We start from the raw sequence: 10707 nt of genomic DNA on the forward strand, positions 1-10707 counted from the left end.
AAGCTAAGTTCAGGCTGCTTTTCTGGTCTGTAGGTTTTTCCTTACCAAATTTGTCCATTTTGTTTCTCTCTGTGTGTCATTCCCTCCTCTATGCAGTTAACAAGTATTACTGACACTGCTTCACTTGGCTTGGTTCCAGTATACTCTTTCTTGTTCTTTTTTCAATGCATTAAAAGTTTGGAGTCTTTAAGAGACTCTGACTTATGTTGAATTTCAGTGAATTCCCTTTCACCCATCCTGCTGAAAATCATTACTCAATAAAATTGAATTCTGATTCATGAAGCAACTAGAAATGCAGCCATCCTCTTATCTGCCATCTTGAATCTCCTCAAAGTCCCCTTCAGAACTCACTAAAAGCAGTATTGGACAAGGGGGTTGGGGATTATGAGATTGAGGCAAGAATACCAGGGAATAGAGGGACAGATTCAAGTATCCTCTCTAACAACTGCATTACTATCTGGTGCTATATCAAACATCTTTTCAACTTATAAAATGTTGATGTCTGGTTCAAGGGTAAAATCTCTCTGAAAAGAAAATTAGAAGCAATCGAAATTGCATTTCATAGATAATCACTCTCAGCTAAGATGACACATATATTATGTTTCCTCCACAGCTCTGCTTTTCTAAGAACTGGCCACCTCCTGCATCCTGCATAGGAGGGATTCTGGAAACCTTCCATACCACAGAAAAACTGTACATCTGTAATTCATCCCAGAATATGGCCAGTGGGTTCAGCAGCCAGTTATTTTCAAGAAGAGTCTGGGGAGAAAAACCATACCACCTTTTAAGATTAGGGTCAACAGTGAAAGACAGGGAGATAGGGATGGAGCCTCACAGAAATATTTACTTAAAACCTCAGTGGGATGTGGGTATATTTCGTAATAGAGTGCTTGTCTAGTATGTGTAGCATGTGCAGGGAGGCACTGGATTTGATCCTAGCAACAGTAGACACACACAGAACCCCAATGAAAACAGGAAGTGCTGTCCTTCAACTAAAAAAAAAAATTAGTGACTTAAGTGGCCCCCAACAGAACTGGCGATCAAGAGGATGTTTGTGAAAATGACAAGTAGGCTGAGTCAAAATACAATTTATTTTTCTCACTACTCCTAGTAAATACTATTTTATTATCATTGTATATATTGAACTGATCCTACTACAATGTTAAATGAGTGCAAAAAGTTTGATGTATACAATTGTACTTCTCTCTGAGTTCTAGTTATGGCTTAGATCTACAATGTCCCCCAAAGAGTACATGCATTAGGCAATGTAGCATCATCAGAGGTGAAAGATTGGATTATGAGAATTGTTACCTCACCAAATTAATCTATTTGATGGATTAGTAATTTGAAAGGACTACTGAGTGGTAACTGTGGGTCTCTGGGGTAGCCTTGAACTAAATTTTGTCCCTGGCTTCTTATATACTGTCTCTACTTTCAGTTGCCATGAACTGAGCAGCTTTCCTCCATTATTTCCTTCTAACATGTCCTGCTTTGTCTTGGGCCCAGACCATGATCTGCTGACAATAGACTGAAACTCCAAAAACATGAGTCCAAAAATAAATGTTTCTTCCACTAAATGGTATCTTTCCCTACCTCATCCCCAAGGTATTTTGGTCAAAACAAGGAAAAACTAACACAGAAGTTGGTAGTGGGAGTGGGAACATGAATGTGACATGTTGCTCAGACTTTTTGTTACTGGTTTGTGGTAGGAGTTTTGGAACGTTTGGAAATGCAGGCTAGAAAAGCTTTAGAATGCTGTAAGCAGAGTTTAATGGGTAATTCTGGTGGGAGCTCATAAGTCCAGTATGTGGACAAGCAAAGAATATGCTCATGAAGTTTCAGATGGGAATGAGGGACTGGATTGTGAATTGAACTAAAGGCCATTTGTGCTATATTCTGGCAAAGTATTTTGTAGACATTCTAAGAATCTCTGTGAAGCTAAATTTATTTATATATTTGTACCTTTTTCTAGCCAGTTTTCACATATACATACATTTTTCAGAATGATAAACAGAATATATGTAATTTGCTATCTTTTATTTTATAAATTAAACATTTCTCCAGGTGCTATAGAATCTTTTCCCCCCCTCATTAAACTTTGTCTTACTGGATCTTAAAATTCTATGATAGATTTTTGGTTAAATTGTTTCCATTAAAAAGTACTGATTTAAGCCCGGCATAGTGGTCACACCTGTAATCCCAGCAGCATGGGAGGCTGAGATGGGAGGATCGCAAGTTCAAAGCCAGCCTCAGCTTCAGCGAGGCACTAAGTAACTCAGTGAGGCACTAAGCAACCCTGTCTCTAAATAAAATACAAAATAGGGCTGGGGGTTTGGCTCAGTGGTTGAGTGTCCCCAGCACACACACGAATAAAATTTTCTGGGTGGCTGAATTTAAAGATGATGGAGTAATTCATCTGTCAGAGGAAATTTCAAGGCAGCACAACATTCAGGTGATGGCATGGATATTGCTGGTTGATTTTAGCCAAGTTTACTGTGATAATCAGGAGCAGAAGGAGAAGAAATATTTTAAAAACTTTCAGTTTGGCTAGAAAAGCATATGTAAAACTGGGGCCAAGGAAGAGTGGTTGCTGAGGAGATTACTGTCACTAAAGGTAAGCTAAATACTTTGCACAAAGACAGTGAGAAACATGTCTTGAGGGCATCTCAGGAACCAGCAAGACTAAACCCATCACAGACTTAAGGATATAAAAGTTAAAACTCATTTGGAAAGACTATGTCAGCACCTGCTTATACACAGGTGCCTGGGAAGTAGTTTCTCCAGGCTTCATTTTATTGTGCTCAGCAGTGCAGGAACTCAGAGGCTATTGCAACCATGCTCCAAGGGAGTCAGGCTGCTGCCTCGAGCTGGCAGTAAACCTTGGCATCATCCACATGATATTGGTTCTACAGGAATGAAGGTTTCTGGAATTAGGGGATCTTGAAGGCTTTCAATGAGATTGTAAAGAGTCTGAAGGCCAGGCAAAGTGTAGCAGGGCTGGAATCTCTGTGGACAGCTCCTGGAGAAGGAGATATATTTGAAGCAATGAGAAATGAAGCCAAAGCTGGAATGGAGACCTTGGGGATTAAGAGATGCTAGGAACATGGAAAGTCTGTTGAGGAAAGCTGCAGGAAGTGAACAGAGGCAGGCCAAGAGAGGTTATGTGGGCTGCAACCATCAAGGCCATAGGGTAGGATATCACATCTCACTGCCATGTGCCCTATATGCAAGATGTGTAGCTATAGGACTTCTTTGTCCAGCTACATTTTAGTCTTATTCCTTCTTTTTGTCCCTATTCCTCTTTTGGAATGGGGATATTTACTTTCTATATTATAATATATATAATATTATGTATTATATGCATGCAATTTGCTTGCTTTTGATTTTTTCAAGCGTTTACCTTGAATCTTGGAGGAGATTTTGGACTTGGAGTTTTTAGAAATGATGGAACTGGTAATTATGGGGACCCTTGGGGTATGGACTGAATGTATTTTGCATTGTGAGATAGGAATGAGCATCTGGGGGAAATGGTTTAGTTCTAAAAATGTGCCCAAAGACCTTATGTATCAGGCAATTAAACAAAGTAAGCAGTGAAAAGATTGGATGATGAAAGTTATAACCTCACTGGATTAATCCATTGGATGGGTTAATAATCTGAGTGAATGGATGCTAACTGTAAGCACGGATGGAGGAAGCAGGTCACTTGGGGATGTGGCCTTGAATAAAACTGGCAACCGGTTTCCTCTTTTTCTCTCTTCCTTCCTGCCATGAGCTGATACCATACTTCACCATACCATTCTACCATGATGTTCTGCCTCACCTTGAGCGATTGGAGTAGGCCGACCATGGACTAAGACCGCTGAAACCTTGAGCTTAAAATAAAATTTTCCTCCTCTAAATTGTTATTATCAGTTATTTTGGTCACAGCAAGGAAAAGCTGAGTAATACATAGTTATTTCCTTTACCTTTTTCTTCAGTACTGAAGCCAAGGGCACTCTACCACTGAGTTACTGTCTCAACCCTTTTTACTTTCTATTTTGAAACAGGGTCTCCTAAATTGCCGAGGCTGATCTGGAATTTGCAATCCTCCTGCCCCACCTCCAGAGCCACTGGGATTCCAGGTCCACCATGCCCAGTTCAGTCTTAATAGTTCTTCATTGGTATGTTCATGTAGCAGGCACTCTCTAGAATAGTCTGAAAACCTCTTAAACAGATTACTATTTCCAGACTACAAGGGTTCCTATAAATCATTAAAAGAGAAATAAAAGAAAAAGATGCAAAAGACCATTTTATGAGGAAGAAGAAAAATATAGCAAAGATGTGAAGATGTTCAAACTCTCACTGATTGGGAGAATGAAAAAAGTGTTTACTAATAGGTAAAAATGTATTTTTAATATTTATTTTTTAGTTTTAGGTGGATACAATATCTTTACTTTACATTTATGTGGTTCTGAGGATCGAACCCAGTGCCTCATGCATGCTATGTGAGTACTCTACCACTGAGCCACAACCTCAGCCAGTAAAAATGTATTTTATCAAACACTGCCAAGAGTAAAGGGAAACAGATACTCTGATACCCTACTTGTGTAGGTTAGGATACTTTAGAGAGCTTTTTGCCAATATTTGGTTGCATTCCAAGTTTGAGGGGTCACTTCATACCAACTACCAAGAATTGACTATGCATTAATGTCACATTAGTAGCTTGAAGTCAGTCATGGTAGGAGAAATCACACAATGGAAATCTCCAAGTACTACAAATCAGTACCTACCAACCCACACACATATTTTTTAAAAGACTGATTGTTAAACATTTATCAGTATTCCACGCATAACCCATGATATAGCATGTTATAGTTTGGATCTGAAATGTCTCTTAAAGGCCCACGTGTTAAAGGATTGACCTCAAGCTGAGTGCTACTGAGAGGTGTCATAGTGGAAGAAGGTTGAGTCATTGGGTGTATGCCCTTGAAGGGGATTATGGCATCCAGATGTGTTAGTCAGCTTTCTTGTCACTGTAACAAAATACCTGAGAAAGTCAACATATAAGGAAGAAAGATTTATTGTGGCTCATGGTTTCAGAGGTATCATTTGTCAACATCCCTTTGAGGGGAGTGCTGATAAATGTCTAACAATTAGTCTTAAAAAAAAAAAAGGGTGGGGTGGGTTGGTAGGTGCTCATTTGTAGCACTTGGAGATTTTCATTTTGCCTTTGGGCCTGTAGTGAGGCAGCATATTAAGGTGAAAGACGTGGTGGTAGAAATTGCTCATCTCATGGCAGCCAGAAAGGTGGGGGTGCGGGGAGAAAGAGAGAGGGGGAGGGGGATAGGGAGGGAGAAAGAAAGGAGTGGATTGTAAGGGATCAGGGCCCCCATATTCCCTTCAAGGGCATAGCTTCAATTACCTAACTTCCTTCTACTAGGCTCTACCTCCTAAAGGTTCCACCTGCACCTTCTACCAGTACTGCCACAGGTTTAAGGCCAAGCCTACAATGCAGCCTTTGGGAGACATTCAAAATTCACACTAAAGCACCTGGTCTCTCTCTTGCCATGTGTTCTCTCTTCCACAATGTACTGTGCTGCCACAGGCCCACCAACAGAGCCAACTGGTCATGGACTGAAATCTCAAAAACTGTGAGAGAAATCTTTCCTCTTTATAAGTTGGTTATCTCAGGCATTTTGTTACAGTAATAAAAATATGCCTGACACACACCAATTCCTTGTTTCTAAGGTGTATGTAAACACATATACAGGGAGGCATGTGCAAGGATGTTCCTTGCAACATTGCTTACAATGGCGAAAAGTTGGAGTCAACCTAAAAACCCATTGTTTGGGGACCTCAAACAACCACAATGTACTGTGTCTATGTAATACAATGCAGCAGTTGAAATTAATGAGGTAAATTTATATTTAACAGATTGGAAGAAAAACTTCTCTACCACTGATTTGTCAGTGGCCTAGGAATTAAGTGACAACAGGCAAATGATTAGGAGAAAAAACTACTATGCAAGCAGGACTACCTCAAAGAGAGTAATTTAGGAGTAAAGAAACATCAGCTTAATAAAAGCAGAGGAATTTAGGACTTCAAAGGATGAAAGATTTTGATTGAGGTTGGTTTACACACATTTTTTTTTTTTTGAATGTCCTTGTGCTCAAGGTTAGTGACTTCCTAACTGGAGACCTTCCTGGGGAGGGGCAGGTTAGGGTGGCAGATTCCAGTAAAACTCAGCTTTCACCAGATAAGAGAATTACAGATAATATTTCTTTCTGCATCTTCTGTAGGTCAAATGTTTCTTTTTGTAAGTATTCCCTAGGCCCATTTGATGGGCAGTTGGTCTCTTTAGAACTAATATAGAAAAGTCTCAAGACATACCGTAGGGGTGAGGTGGGGATTTCTAAGACAATACATAATGACTATACTTATGTTACAGAAATACAGAAAATAATACTGTAAATGTGGACATACTTATAAGTAGGTTAAAAAGAATCATGGAAAGAACCTTAAAAGCAACACAATCAAAATGACTGTAGGGGTTATTGCTGAGAGGAGTAGAAAAATAAACCAGGATCAATGGTATTGGCCATGGGGACCTTTGTTTTAATTATAAGGTTTAAATGTTTCTCAAGTACAAGGTACACATGCATTATTTGTGTAGTTGAAATCAAAATAAAACTCCTTAAGACAAAATGTCCATAAGCTTCTACCCAAAAGGTCAAGAAAACAGGGTTCTGTGCTCCTGGAAAGAGAGGCACTTTATTCCTGTGATATAGGCCCTCCTTCTCTAGTGACCCGGGTTTCTTGAGTGGCCCTATACTTCTCCCTACAGAATACTCTGTAGGATATATGGCCAGATTAAGACTCTTAAAAGCCCCTGAAAAACACTAAAAAGATTATGGTTCTCCTCCCTCCCCTACATTTGGGATTCAAAAGAAAAAAGCACTTATACAGAGTTTTGATTTTTCCTGTATGACTACAGTGATGCTTTTGATATTTGAAAAAATGTTTAATTTCTCAAAAAAGTGTGGCTTAGCTGGGGCTAACCAGGGAATTGATTTTCTGGGTAATTTAGCACTTGGCAATACAATGACAAGAAATGACATCATCAACTTTGGGTCATTTCCCAAAGAGAAGGATAAAAGAATGGAAGGAAAAGATAACAGTTTAATCATTATGAGACTCCTCAAACCAGAACTTTAACAACCTTGCACACAATTAATTTGCTAAACTGCCAGGTGCAAAACTGGGTGTGGCATTTGAGCTACAAAGAATGGTACAGGCTGTGGTTACGGTGGCAACCACTTCTCTCCAAAGGCTCACTCAAAGCAACAAGGACTTGCTGGGTCTTGCCCCTGCAGCAGTGGTTCCTGGGCTGGTTGCCCAAGGGTACTTCAAGTTAATTCTCTCAGGACTGGGTCTCCAGTGAGGAGATTTCTCTAGCTCTTCAGAGACCTTCAGAACCAAATTCCCTTAGCTTTTTGCTCAGCTGTTCCCCATGTGTGTAGGGAAAGGGAAGAGTACTGTTTGTTAAAATTTTGCATTGATGTTCCCCATTTATTAAAATTACTTTCATAAAGATGAAAAGTCAGTTTTTCCAACCTCATTAAGGGAATTGGGTGGTCTTCATAACTTACTAGGTATTCCTGGTCCCACATTATTCTGGCCAGTTTTTTAACTTCCTGATGCTGGGGGGAAATATTCTTCCCTGAATTCCCCCTAGACTATACTTAAAGTTGTGGTACACTATCCAGCAAATGGTTATATATATATGATTTAAGTGGATCATACATTAATTTATGAAATGACTTACTTCCAACTCAAAGAGAATCTCAGGAAAGGCACCTTTTTAAAAAAAATAAATATTTATTTTTTTAGTTAGGTGGACACAATATCTTTATTTTATTTTTATGTGGTACTGAGGATTGAACCCAGTACCTCAGGAAGGTGAGGCAAAAGCTCTCCCTCTGAGCCACAATCCCAGCCCTGGAAAGGTACCTTCTTGATCTATGTATACCATCTGCACCCAGAGGATTTGGAGCCTCATCTCTAGCGATACCTGGCCAGCCAATTTAGGTCAGTCTGAGGGTCTGTGGACAGCCTGCCTTCTTGTGTCATCATTATTAAGCTAATATGTGTTATGTTATGGTTCAGATGTGAGATATCCCTGAAAAGCTCATGGGTGAGATAATGCAAGAGGGTTTAGAGGTGAAATGATTGGGCTACAGAGTCTTAACTTAATCAGTGCATTAATCCTCTGATAGGAATTAACTGGGTGGTAACTATAGGCAGGTATGGTATGGCTGGAGGAGTTGGGTCCCTGGGGGAGTGTCTTTGGAGTATATATTTTCTCCTTGTTGAGCCAGGTTGTCTCTCTGCTTTGTATGTCCATATTCCCAGCTGCTTTCCATCGTGATGTTCTACCTCACCTCGCACCTCAAGGAATAGAGCTGGATATTTATGGAGCAAGACCTCTGAAACCATGAGCCCCTAAATAAACTTTTACACCTCTAATTTGTTCTTGTCAGGTCTATTGACACGATGATCAAACAAAAACAAAAACAAAAACTGACTGACTAGGTTGATGGGTAAGTATAAATCCCAAGACAAAATTCAGTTTTGCACAGAATAGCAATCTTCACTCCTTTTAAGTCTTCCACAACTGAATTCTGCTTTGAAGGAAAGGTCAGGAAGAAATTTTTTGTTTCTTTTTTTTTAAACCCTCATTTCCTCTGGCAATCTGCTTGGGGGATATGAACGAACCTCCTGGGTTAATAGGACAGTGGTTTCTTTTTTGTATTCCACTCACTTTCCCTTCCCTGTCCAGGACCTAGGCTCTAGTGATTCTCTTTCAGGAGGCAAGTAAGAGACTCCTGAAAGAACCACAGACATCACTTTCCTTCTGAGTCAAGACAGAAAGGCCCCCACAGGGCTCCCAGGGATGCTACAGAAATTGCTTCATGTCTCAATTCCCCAGGGAGGGAGCGAGCCTTGGGGTTTGTTCAATTGCGCAGTTTACTTCTGTAAGCAGCCATAGGTTCTCTTATCCAGCTATGTTTGGCTTTGTTTGCCTTCCATGGGAACACAACTGCCTTGCCTTCCTTTTCTCAGTTCTCAACTTATAAGAACTTGTCACCAAAAACCTGAGTCCTAGATAATGACCTGGGTATGATTCAGGTTTGTAAATATCAAGGGGAAAAAAAAGGCCCATGAAGAGGTGTGACCCCACTCATTCTTGATCATGTTCCCATCTCACCAAATTGTTTTTACCTTCATTTATTTGGCTTCTCTACCCAGCTTAGAATACTCCTCAATCCTTTTCAAATTTGCCTGATTTTTAAAATTTTGGCTTACCATCTTTCCTAACGTCTCCAGGTCCCACTGCCCCTTCTCTTTGCTGAAACTCATAACAATTGTAGTTTGCACCACTCAATTGAGCAAATGAGATTTAATTGGCTCCTGACTTGTGTATTACTTGTAAATTGTTACCGGTTTCAGTTTCTTAAGGAGATAGTTCCTAAGAGTAATGATAATAATAGCAGCAGCAGCAAACATGTGTTGACTCTATGCCAGGTAGTGCTCCAAAAGTGGAAATATTAACTTATTTTATTCCAGAATATGCTACTAAGGTAGGTACTATTGTATCATCACCTCATTTTTTACAAAAAAAAAGGCATATAACTGTTAAGCTGCCAAGGTTACATAATTAGTAAGAGAGTCAGGATTTTATCGGGATATTTTGCCCATAAGGCTCCAAAAGATGTCTTTTATACTATATCCTAAATCCCATTTAATCCTAATCCTGTGAATTAGATTTAACATCCCTATTTCCAGATGAAAAAACTAAATTTTCTGAGGTCAAGAACCTGGTGTAGAACTGAGATTCAGATCTAGGTTTGACTAATGCTATCCTTTCCTCACCAAATGTAATACTCAGCTCAATCATCACATCTCTCTCTCTCTCTTTTTTAAAAAAATTTTTTTTTTGTAGTTGTAGATGGACAGAATGCCTTTATTTGTTTATTTTTCTGTGGTGCTGAGGATCGAACCCAGTGCCACGCGCATGCTAGGCAAGCACTCTACCACTAAGCAACAGCTCCAACCTCTCTTTTTTTCCATGATATTGGGAATTAGAACCCAGAGCCTTGCCCGTGCTAGGCAAGCACTCTACTACTGAACTACATTCCCAACCCTCATCACATCTCTTAATGCTTATTCATTACATGCACATTTGTAGAGTAAGTTGGAACATAGCACAAGGTAAAAGGGGACAGAAAAATGTATAATATATGGTACCTGCCCTTAAGGAGTTCATAGCCCTGTAAAGACAGATGTGAAGACAAGGAGGTCTACTAAATATAGCTACTGAGATGGCAGTTAAGGAAGTTCAGCAAGCACAAAGTTTAAGTGCTTAGAGGTGTCTGGGACTGACACATAGAGAAGTGGACTCAGAATTTACAATTTGTTATACAAACAAAAATCTTCACTATAGGAAATGTAAATCTAAATACAATGAGCCAGAACATAGGCATTTTTATAAGCACATTTTTTTTTGAAGGATCTAGCAGGTAGAAAACAAAAATAAAAGAAAGTAGGGCTGGGGATGTGGCTCAAGCGGTAGCGCGCTTGCCTCGCATGCAAGCGGCCCGGGTTCGATCCTCAGCACCACATACCAACAAAGATGTTGTGTCCGCCAAGAACTAAAAAATAAATATT

This window comes from Ictidomys tridecemlineatus, chromosome 12 (genome assembly GCF_052094955.1).
Source record: "Ictidomys tridecemlineatus isolate mIctTri1 chromosome 12, mIctTri1.hap1, whole genome shotgun sequence".
NCBI lineage: Eukaryota > Metazoa > Chordata > Mammalia > Rodentia > Sciuridae > Ictidomys > Ictidomys tridecemlineatus.